Source organism: Oncorhynchus mykiss, chromosome 6 (assembly GCF_013265735.2).
Source record: "Oncorhynchus mykiss isolate Arlee chromosome 6, USDA_OmykA_1.1, whole genome shotgun sequence".
In the NCBI taxonomy this organism is placed as follows: Eukaryota; Metazoa; Chordata; class Actinopteri; order Salmoniformes; family Salmonidae; genus Oncorhynchus; species Oncorhynchus mykiss.
Genome location: NC_048570.1, coordinates 60,330,538 through 60,342,964, shown reverse-complemented (window position 1 = coordinate 60,342,964; position 12,427 = coordinate 60,330,538).

Genomic DNA, 12,427 nt, shown 5'->3' with positions numbered 1-12,427 from the left:
CGCTACCATCTAGAAGGCAGAGACAGTATAGGCGCCGTCAAAGCTGAGTCCGAGAGACTAAAAAACTCGGCTACCATCCGGTACTCTACCCGGTACTCTACCTGGTACTCTACCTGGTACCTTACATACTGTTTAACCCACTTCATACGCATATACTGTATTCTAGTCAAGGCTCATGCCATATAACTACTGCTGTACACACATTTTCTATTCAGATCCTGTCCATACTGTCTATACACACCATCATGTACAGTACCAGTCAAAAGTTTGGACACACCTACTCATTCAAGGATTTTTCTTTATTTTGACTATTTTCTACATTGTGGAATAATAGTGAAGACATCAAAACTATGAAATAACACATATGGAATCATGTGGTCATCAAAAAAGTATTCTTCAAAGTAGCCACCCTTTGCCATAATGACAGCTTTGCACACGCTTGGTATTCTCTCAACCAGCTTCATAAGGTAGTGGAGCACCTGGAATGCTTTTCCAACAGTCTTGAAGGAGTTCCCACATACGCTGAGCACTTGTTGTCTGCTTTTCCTTCACTCTGTGAAGGAAAACCATCTCAATTGTGTTGAGGTTGGGTGATTGTGGAGACCAGTTCATCTGATGCAGCACTCCACCACTCTCCTTCTTGGTCAAATGGCCCTTACACAGCCAGGACGTGTGTTTTGTGTCTGCAAAAAATACATAGTCCCACTAAGCAAACCAGCTGCAGAATGCTGTTGTAGCCATGCTGTTTAAGTGTGCCATGAATTCTAAATAAATCACTGACAGTGTCACCAGCAAAGCACCTCCTCCATGCTTCACGGTGGGAACCACACTTGCAGAGATAATCTGTTCACCTACTGTGCATCTCACAAAGACACAACGTTTGGAACCAAAATCTCAAATTTGGTCTCATTAGGCCAAAAGACAGGTTTCCACCAGTCTAATGTCCATTGCTTTTTATTGGTGTCCTTTAGTATTGGTTTATTTGCAGCAATTCGACCAGGAAGGCCTGATTCATGGAGTCTCCTCTGAACCGTTGATATTGAACTGTTTCTTGAACTCTGTGAAGCATTTAGCCAGTTTCATCATAGCGCTTGATGGTTTTTGCAACTGCACATGAAGAAACTCTTAAAGTTTTTTACATTTTCCGTATTGACTGACCTTCATGTCTTAAAGTAATGATGGACTGTCATTTCTCTTTGCTTTTTTGAGCTGTTCTTGCCATAATATGGACTTGGTCTTTTACCAAATAGGGCAATCTTCTGTATACCACCCCTGCCTTGTCACAACACAACTGACTGGCTCAAACAAATTAATAATGAAATAAATTCCACAAATGAACTTTTAACAAGGCACACTTGCTAATTGAATGGCATTCCAGGCGACTACCTCATGAAGCTGGCTGAGAGAATGCCAAGAGTGTGCAAAGCTGTCATCAAGGCAAGGGGTGGCTACTTTGAAGAATCTCCAATATAAAATAGATTTGGATTTGTTTAACACTTTGGTTAATCCATGTTTCCATATGTGTGTTTTTCATAGTTTTGATGTCTTCACTATAATTGTACAATGTAGAAAAGTGTTTAAATAAATTAAGAAAAACCCTTGAACAAGGGTGTGTGCAAACCTTTGACCGGTAGTGTATATATATGCAGTATATATATATTCCGGACTCTGACATTGCTCTTTTGTATTGTTAGGTATTACTGCACTGTTGGAGCTAGAAACATAAGCATTTATCTTCAAAATATGTGTATGTGACCAATAAAAATGTTTTTTTTTGTTATTCTTATTTGATGTGGTATATCGATAGATTAATTTAATCAGACGTTTTTTGGAAAGTTTTTTAGAAACTTAAAGAGAGAACCACATTAATCTTTAAAACCACATACAAAGGGGAAATGGGAAAAAGTTATTAAAAACAAACTTAAAACAAACGTATTTTACTTTTAATGAGAAGCTTACTCCTACGTGAATCAGCTTCCCACACATAATTTGTGCTTTAAGGCATTGTTTGATAATGTTATAATGAATATAACCTGATTACACCCATGGCATGAATCTTTACCTGGAATGTCTGTCTGTGTTGTCTTGAAAGATTGAGAAAATCCAACAGAAATTTGGAAAGAATTCATTCAAAATAAGAAGATTTTATACATTAATTATAAGTGACTACACAAGGAATAAAACAGTTTCAATTACACTCCAAGGGAATGCAGAACTCATTAGCTTAACCATAAATAATTTGCTTTATAATTCTTGTTATCTTTTAGGCCTAAGATGTGGTCGGTGGAATAAGCAACGATACCCTTTGTCACCCCAGCAACCATGAGGAAATAAAAGGTTTTGCATGTAAATGCACAAGTCCAAGGGCTCATCATAGCGAGACATAGGCACCAGTGTGAAAAGCCTAATGGAAGCCAGCACAGTGACAGTAGATAAGCTGGCTGCCAGCCAAATAGTCTTTTATCCTCATGTTGAGGTAGCTAGGAGCAAGGAGGGCGGGTCTGGCTCCACGAGGGGGCAAAAGGGGGCTTAGCCCCGTCAGTTGAAACTTGTGCCCTCTCAATTTCCGTATTACAAATGATTTAGTGACAGGTTGGCGCAAAATCTGTATCTCCTCTGCGCTGTAACAGCATCATGGATAGAGCTTAACCGCTGTGGAGTGTGTTTGTGTGTAGGGGGGCTATGGAAAACCACTGGGCGGTTAGGTAGGACTCCTTTGGGTTTCCATAACAAGTGGGGAAAAAATGCTGCTCGTTCTATGCCTTCGCCTTTAATATTTTATTGTGATTTATAAGGACGGGGTCAGGTTTACAGTGGAAGCTGCTTCACTCAACTCTGCCTCGCGGCCCACCACTACAGAGTTTAGTTAGCTTCTTATCTAGATGTAAAAGGAGTTTTAGTGTTATTAGCCTATTTTGCTCTAACCAGCTAATTCATTTAATAGCAACTGGTTTGTTTATTGGAAGAGAGTGGCTGGAGTACTCGTTTCCTGCAGACGCTGCATTTTTGTTCCAATGTCGAAAGTTCTGTATTGGGTCCAATGCTAAAGCAGCAACCTGATCTCACAGTTTCAGACAAGGCCGTCACCTAACTGGAAGCATTCTATTGATAGAACCAATGGATTTGCTAGGCACGCATCAAGCAAAGAGCATTTAAACAAAGTTCTAAGTGCTATGGGAACTGAGGCGTCAACACTTGTTTAGTGATAGGCGGCTGGAAGTAACACATTTCCCACGTTAACATACGTGTTCAGTCAGCACAGACAAGGCATGCTACACCTCAAAAAAAGCTCAACTAATCCAAATGGTTTTTGACTCAGATGTTGACAGAGCATCAAGGAGGCTGCAACTCTTCTGAAAAGGTAAGAAACAATCGTATCTTGGTGGTGTAGCCTGTGGCATTATTTTAAGCAAAAACCTAGGGTATGCAATGACAAAATTACTTATTTATAGGGTGCCATTAGAGACTTGGTCCACAGAAGTGTATTGTGCCAAGTGTATTGTGTGTATTGCTGAACTCATGAGTGGCATGATTTTCCATGTTTGAATAGGGCCTATAGGCCAACAGTATTTATTAGTAAGCTGTTTTGGTTATTTGCATTCGCCGTTTGTTTACTGCTTTTATTTAATGTTAATGTAACTAGCCTAAATATACATTGTGTCATGTCTTTATCAATATGACATTTTGTTTATAGGCCTATAGTAAGCCTACCGCTGTTTTGCTCTGTTCACCTTCATTCGTTTGTATTTGCAGTTGTGTCTGTATTCTAAGCCAAACTGCTATTCAGTATTTTTGTTTTTCATGAATATCTAGGCTCCTACTTTCAGCATTTAGTTTGCATTATTTTGGTTAGACAGCTGTCTGCATGGCTGCATTCACATAGGCTGTTTGTAATAGGTGAATTACCCCATCTATCTTGTAGCCTATATTCATTACCAAAATGGACTTGCTTTAGTGTGTAGGGCGCTGTCCATTGTGCTGATACAGAGAAGCAGAGGTTTCGCGCCAAACCTGTCACAAAAGCACTCAATGGTCTCGGAGTCTCTGCACTTGAACTCCGTGTTTATTTTGGTATAGCGTGATATGAGCGGAATTCAATATATTGTCGATGCAAGAACCGCCAAAAATGGTCCCCCCCTTCCCTACCGATTTCAACTGCCACCTTTAGTCACTTTATCCTGGCGCCGGTTCTGAAGGAGGGCGGAGATGAACTGGCAGCCAGCAGCCTATCAGAATCATCCTACTATTATCATTATTACCTCCACCCCCTTCATAGTCAATATCATACACTATAGGTAAGAACAGGGGACATTCGTTTGTCATCCTGCTATCAAACTGTTTTGAGTGCACTTAGACGTGCTGTACAGAACAACTTCGAAAAGCCGCTATAAGAAGAGACAAGGAGGTTTAAGAACATTGTTTGAATGTCAGCTCCTTCTTCATACTACTATTTAACCAAGAGCAAATGAAAAGTTGAAATAAATATTCAATACTCGAGGCGTAACTACAGATGAAAATACTCCCTAAGTATACCCCGTGTTTTTGTGGGGTCCCGTGGATGTAGATTAGGAATACACCAGTGACAGTGAACCATTTCATCAACTCCACTGTCAAACATAATGTGGCTAAATGAACTGAGGTTTAGGTTCTGGAAATGCTTAACATTATCGTTGTCATCCGTTCAATCTCTGACACCTTTAGACAATGAATGTGGATTAGATGAGAGAAAGAAAAGCAATTACTCTGAACATTTGCATTCAAGGGTAATACCCAGAGACTTCCACCTATTATTAATCAAAGGCTCAATTCTAATTGCAATTAGTGGCTTAATGCCTAGCTTCGCAGGGTCAGGTCCAACTTTTAGTCTCTCTGACATGCATCCACAATTTTCAGGGGGTTGAGTTTTTCATGCTAAACTATGGCACAACGAGAATTGTTTTATTTTTATGCATGCGATATTGCTTCCAATGTACCCTAATTGGCTAAATTAATAATATGCCTATTTTTCTCTCCTTGGTAGAGGAACAAATGAATTTGAATCGCCCTCTAAAGAATTTAATCACTCACAAGGCGTCTTCGACAGAGCGCTTATTATTTACACTCGTTTTTTTTTCTGATTACAAAGTGACAAGGTCACCTTTGCACCCACAAAACAGAGTTTAGTCCACTCTGTCCATCTACATTTCCATCGGCTAATCAATAGAGACAGGGGAAATCTGACTGGTTTCTCTTTGCTGCTGCTTACGCTTGTTAAGGTCACCTAGGCTGTAGTGCATCAGACATCACAACACTCATCTGTTGTTAAGAAAGAGAGAAAATCATTGATTGTAATGCAAATAATGGAATCCCACTGCAAAAGCCACCGACATGGGTCAATTATACTATTTTCTTGGTTTATGGGCTGCCTGTAAAATAGTTTATTTATTGAGTAGCTGCATTTCCTAAAACACCACTTTCCATCTAAGTGCCCATTTAGACATTCACTTCCCACTGAGAACAGAACGTTATACATATTTTGTGTGAAAATTCATGTAACATTCATAAAATACTAGATTTTATTGTAACACGAATTCCCATTCCTCTGAGCTTTTCGGATGTGCTTCATCCACACGTCAGAGGACATCAGAGGGCATGGGATCAAAGGAAAGAGTTGCACAATAGTTGATCTGACAAATATGCACAACATCACTAAAGACACATACCATCAGCAGAATGTAAACAATCAGTGACTTGCTGGTGAATAGTGTTAATCCAACAGATTTGGTTCATTTCGCCACTCCTGTTTTTCTAATGATAACTATTAGCTTTTCACATACTACTAACAGGAGAGATCCAGGAGAGGTATAAGGACAGCTTCAGTTCCCTCTCTGGTGTTTTATCCTCTGTCAGTATCCTCTGTCAGTATCCTCTGTCAGTATCCTCCGTTACCCTGACTAAACCAGTAAGAGACTGATGACAAGACAAGTGACTGAGGATAGGAGGGAGGGATTCTGAGCACTGGGTATTGTACATCAAAAATACTATGTTTGCAAAATATGACTTGTCACCACAATGTTGATGAGACTTGTTTTTTGGTTTTTAGAGATGACATTAAATGTAATTGGATTATTATCTACCTCAACTTTAGGTCATCAATTTAATATTTTACATGAAACTTCTCCCTTAAATGTATACAATTTGAATGCACTTTTTAAACCCTTTACTCAGGCACTTTGAAGTCATGGACACGTAACAGCTTTGTGATGCTCCACACAACATTCATTTCAAAAGGTTTTTAAACCTTAAATAAGAAGGGATTGTCCCATGCAGCTCTCTGTGGCATTGTCGTTCAGTGATACCAATAGTTCTGAAATACTGCATTAATGCATACGACAGTAGCAAGACTTTTCCCTTGCCCTGTAAAATATGCCATCTGTTCTACCAGCTGCAATAAGCGGCATAACTCATAATCAAAGTATTTTCATTCAGAATCATTGTTTTACATCAAAAACTTTACAGATATAAATCAACTCTATCTACTTTCAATCTAATGAGCTAAATGTCCCCAGAGATAAAGCACAGTGCACAGATTGTGGCGCAGGCACTTGAGACAAAGGTGAGCCTGCTAAAAATGTAGAGGCATCGGCATAAAAGTTTAAAATAGGATGTAGTTCCTGTAAATGGTGAGACAAGGCTGTGCATTTTCAAACCAAATAATGACATGTGAAGTGCGAAGGCTCATCCACAGTAATCGGGCCACTCTGTGCCATATATCGCTGAGGTAATGTGTAACAGTGAAAACAACGAGGCCGGGTGGCAGCAGTGGGTTTATTGAGTGTGAAGAGCAGCCAATGAAGCACTGAGAGCCATCACCATGTCTCTAATGGCACACCGATGAGCCCCGGACTCTATGCAAGCCTCATGTTCTAATCTGTCATCACTGGCCTGTACCTCCACCCACCTCTATTGGCAGGGGGCTGTCAGCCAACGCCCATGGGACATGACAGAAACACGCCAATGACTATTCCACTCTAACACAGTTCCACCTCCGCTCTTTATTGATGGATATCTTCATTCAGTTATCACTTTCCACTGCCAATATCATAGTTAACTTCCAAGGAAATGTACTCATTAAAAGCAAAAGGGACATTACCACATGTGAACTCTTATGGTCCTGCTCTAGCCTGCACCGGCTGTAGCTGAACAGTTTCCCTTTACTAACTTACTTAGGCCCACCGCTCCTTTGGAAGCATAGGTCATTGATGACTCCTCTCTGTCGCATTCTGTTCTGAGCAGTCTTTTCCAGCTCGTTCCACCCCAATGCCGGTTCTCCTTGTATCTGCCTCAAGCACCCGCCTCCAGGTTTTTCTAGTTTCCCTTTAAGCTGCTTTTACCTTCATTCCGAGTATCTCTCAGGCCGTGGTGCCTTGGAGAGATGGAGATGCTGAGGGGCTTTTGAAGCTAGAGAAGATCCACGCCCTCTTGCCTGCTCCTATTAGGACGAACATTTGAAACAGCATTTTAGGGGCCATAGTGCGGCCACGCCTCCATATGTCCTCTCTTTGTGTTAATAACGTGCTCACACTGCGTATGAATATTATGTAAAATTAGCTCAATTATATTTGACAGCTCATTACCATACACATTGACCAGGCCCCCCCCCCTGTCTTTCCTCAGTAGTAATTCTTACCTTCTCCCATCGCTCGAGGTGAATAATGATTAACATAATTATAGAGCACATTTTTTGGAAGAGGCACTTGCCAGTTTGTCTCTGTCCATGAGCCTTCTCTGTTCCCCTTTTAATGTAAATCCCTCATTTAGATGTGTATCAGAGGGTATTCAGGGGAGTTAGAGCGAAACAGTGCTCTATTAAGTTTGATTAATTCAATTAAATAGATATTGCATACTGATTTTTTCCACTAGTTATTAATGACCTTTTCCCTACGTGGTGATTATGGGATTTTTTGCAGCACTTTAATTCCAAACTTTCAAACTTTGTTATACTAGCTATGGCTTTTAGAATACTTAATGCTGGTTGTGGCCCATTCGTAGGAGAACGAATTTGGAGTCTCAACTGACCAGCAGCAGACAGAACATCAGATTGAAGCATTATTATTGGTGTTACCATTCTGGAGTTGTGTGATCAAACAGTGACAATCACATATTTTGTCTACAAACCCCTAACAGCTGGAACATCTAACTGCTGGTTTGCAATCAAAGCTTGAAACATGAGTCTGGGTTTTATAGGACTTTTTGCCCGTAATCCGTTTTTCCAGCTGTCATTTTACCTTACCATTTACTTCTGGAAAATCAAGGCCTCTGTCTGTTGACTGAAGTTTACAGCAAACACATCTCTAAAAATGATGTGAATAAAGTCAGCCGGATCGATTGGTACTGGCCCTTGTCTTCTTTCTGAACCTAAAAAGGCCATCACATAAAAACTATCCATGACGCAGTAAATTGGTTCAAGTTGACCTTTCACACTGAAAAAGCGCTGGAGTCCTACGCAACGGTGGATCTTTTCAACTGTGAGGGATTTGAACGTCACTACATCCAGGTCCGGTGCGTATCCATCCCTCACATGGACAGCAACTGTCATTGGACCAGATGAAGACTGAACCGCAAGGTTCCAGTAGGAGGCACAACTTCTTCCTGCTCCGTTCATCCAGACCCCATCCAGATCAATCCACAACAAGGCCCACCTGATCCGTCTCACACCCTCAACTACCTCGCACCATTAATACAAAGTACAAATGATACCCTGTCTGACTGACATACACAGGAGAGATAGAGGAGTAAAACAGACAAGACATACCCTTCTGTGTCATTGGTTTTAGTGTGTTCACCTGAAACACAGAAGAGAGAAAAGATCCTAACCACACTTTGAACGTTCAAATTCCCCTCTGGTATCACAATTGAATTTACCCCGATTCTCACTGAGGCATTTTCTGCCTTCTGAGGGAAACAAAGGAGGTAAACAGGAGCCTGCAGCCTTATCCAATCAGCATGGATTCAATCAAAAGCAAGTAAGCATGGGTTCATAACCAATGCATGGTCAACATTTATTGTATGCACAATAACACTTCCCCTTTACATTTGTAAGACATGTATTTATGTGTTGAGAATATTTGGCCTTCGGGAGACACTGATTGTATTGTAATTGTATTCTCTTATTAGATTTCCTACTACCTGGAAATGTATTTTCTCCAGTATTAATGGCTAATAATGAAATGTAATAACTTATGAGTGTAGAGGAACGAGTGATAAAAGTAGTCTGGCAGCAGTGTAATCCTGTTCAGACCGTGCACCATTACCAGACAAATTGGGGCCTGCTTCCCGGTTTTCATTTCCAGTCTGCTGCCTCCATTCCAGTGTTATACAGGCATCTGATTTCATGGGTTTCAGGGAACGGGTTGACTTAATGCAGAGGGGAACTATGCACGAGCCCTCCAGCTGTGCAACTCTTAAATGCAATTTAGTCATGCCAGACAAAATGTTGTGTTCCAGGCCCTGTCCCGATGACAACTCTCTCTGCGTCTTGTAAAATACGGTTTAGTGAGGGGTAGAGGGGTGGAGGGAAAAGTGAGGCTAGAGGGTCAACCATTGGTTAAGATGTCCCAGTCAAAATGTTTTTTTTTTGTTTCTGCAAGTCAGACATCAAACAACTTGAAGATACTGTGGAAAATTACACGAGGAGGAATATTCAAACGAGGTTCAAATGCTTTTTAGTTTCATTGACCCTTGATGTAACAAGGTCAATAATGAAGATGTTTTTTTTTTCTATGGTACTCAAGCTTAGATAACTAGAGCAGTTGTTCAAGCTCTCGTTTCATCTTCAAACATTATAATTACTTTGGTACACTTGACGATAAAAACTAGAGGGAAAATAACTGAATATTGTTTTAATTGCAGTGTCAACGGTTACTCATCATCTCACCATCTGATGATGTATCTTCCTGTATTTATGCCCAAGTCAGTGGCTTGCAATCCGTGCAGGCCGATTATTTACCCAAAGAGAGTAATGAATCGGTGAACTGTGTAATTGCGTTGCGTACAATACAGGTCACTTTCATTAGCAACCTCTGGGATGTGTGTCACTGAGCAGTGGCTGCTCCCTGCTGATGATGAATTCTGGGAGAGATGTAATTTATTAGATCAAGTGGTGGGATCACTTTTTTTGGCCCCTGGTGTGCAGGTTTAGACTGTCACTTCATTATGATCCTTTATGTCAGGCTATGGTTAGCAAGAAGCAGGAACATTACGTTTCATGCAAATGACCCGCTCTAATGACCACATTAGGGTTTTTTAAACCGAGTTTAGGAAATTATTAGAATAAAGAGATGGACATTTTAATGACACACATTTTCACGTCACAATAATGCATGGAACCATTCCCAAAATCATTGTGAAGAAGATATGCTATGGAACGTGGCCAAATTATTTCTCCGAGTTTATCCCTATGGGAAATGCATGGAACAAAATGGCTTCCTGACCCAATGGGATCATACGTCTAGCCTCAGCTTTAAAGTGTATAAGTGATGTTTATGTCTTGGAGAAAAAATAAATATTCAATTTTTGGGGAATGCAATAAAACAGCTGTTCCTGTGTATGCCAACACACTAATGATGACCCCCCCCCCCCCCCCCCCCTCTCTCTCTTCTCTCTCTCTAACAGGAAACAGCTGGGGCAGTGGACTTGATTTATCTATAAAGGTATAGGTGTTAGATTTTAGTATGATGTGACTTCGTCAGAAGGCATGGCATCTGCAGGGTCCTCATTGCTAACCAACCAGTGTTTTCTCCCTTTAATTTGGCTTGCTACTAGCTATACAAGTTAACATTACACATCAGGTAAACACCCCCTCTCTACAACAATGTTCTTTATTTATAATGTTTTTCTGGTCGCTGGAGGCAATCTTTCGAGGAATACACAATGTAATTTAAACAAATTGATTCCAGGACAGTTTTGTCCACAAAGGTCACCCGAAACATATATCACACATTAGCAAACTATGTCCAATACATTAACTCTGCAGAGTGGTGTCTAAATATCAGCGACCACCATTCTGACCAGTCACTATAATGACTTCGGGATGGAAAGAATTAATGGACTGTGAGGCTGCAGCTGGTGTTGGTGTGTCTGTCACCGAGTGTTTATTAGTATGTGTTGGAGCTTCGTTATTTCCATTTATAACGTCTTGGAATCAATTGTCTATGTCATGATCTTACACTAGAGGAATGACGGTGACAATCACTTTTCATTTTTTTTTTCTCTTCCGCTAAGGAAAACAAAGCTGGGGGAAAAAACAGTGGCAGATGACTGTTACAGCACAGGGTTATAAAAAAAAGTAATGGAGAAACAGTTGTTTGATTACCAGGCTCTCCGGGTCACTGGATGCTTCTGACCCATTTAGCTTGCAGTAATAGTCTCCCTTGTCCCCTTGGGGGGCCAGTGCTGGAGCTTGGGAGAGGGATGCCACAGAACACTGACTTATATACACCGAACAAAAATACAAAACACAGTATGTAAAGTGTTGGTCCCATGTTTCAAGTACATAAAAAAAATGAAAATAAAAAAAAATCCCAGAAATGTTCCATATGCACAAAAAGCTTGTTTCTCTAAAATGCTGTGCACACACTTGTTTACATCCCTGTTAGTGAGCATTTATCTTTTGCAAAGATAATCCTTCAACCTGGCAGGTGTGGCATATCAAGAAGCTGATTTAACAGTGTGATCATTACACAGGTGCCACTTGTGCTAGAGACAAAGAAAGGCCCATTTAAAATGTGCACACAACACAAGGCCACAGATTTTTCTACCATAAGCTGCCTCGAACGTCATTTTAAAGTATTTGGCAGTACGTCCAACTGGCTTCACAACCCCAGACCAAGTGTAACCACTCCAGCCCAGGTCCTCCACATCTGGCTTCTTCACCTGCTGGATAGTCTGAGATCCAACAATGATTTTTACAAGCATTTTGAGAAATTCCAAAATATATGTATCCTACTATCCTAAATACAATATGATAATACAATGTGAACGTATATTCTTGACAAGTACCACATTCAACACTCTATTCCATGCTTCACTGGTTGTACGAATTAGAATAGCACATTTATTCAGTTAATATTCCTTATGATCAAATAAATAGTGTGAAAAAAGTGTATATTGGATCTGCACCGGTGGCTGTTCAATCTCACTGGAAAAGATTGATTGAGACAGAAAATGAATCCCATTTTACATCATCAACCCTCAAATAAAATGGATAGCAATAAAGGCATCATGCACATGCATCTGAGTTAACAATTAACCCAAATTAGCTCCCTGTATTGCCACTTCATAATAGTAAATTGGGATAATTGACGCTGGTATTAATATTAGTTTTACACACACACGCACGCAGGCACGCACGGACGGGTAGGCAGGCACACAAACCTCTGCCCCTTTC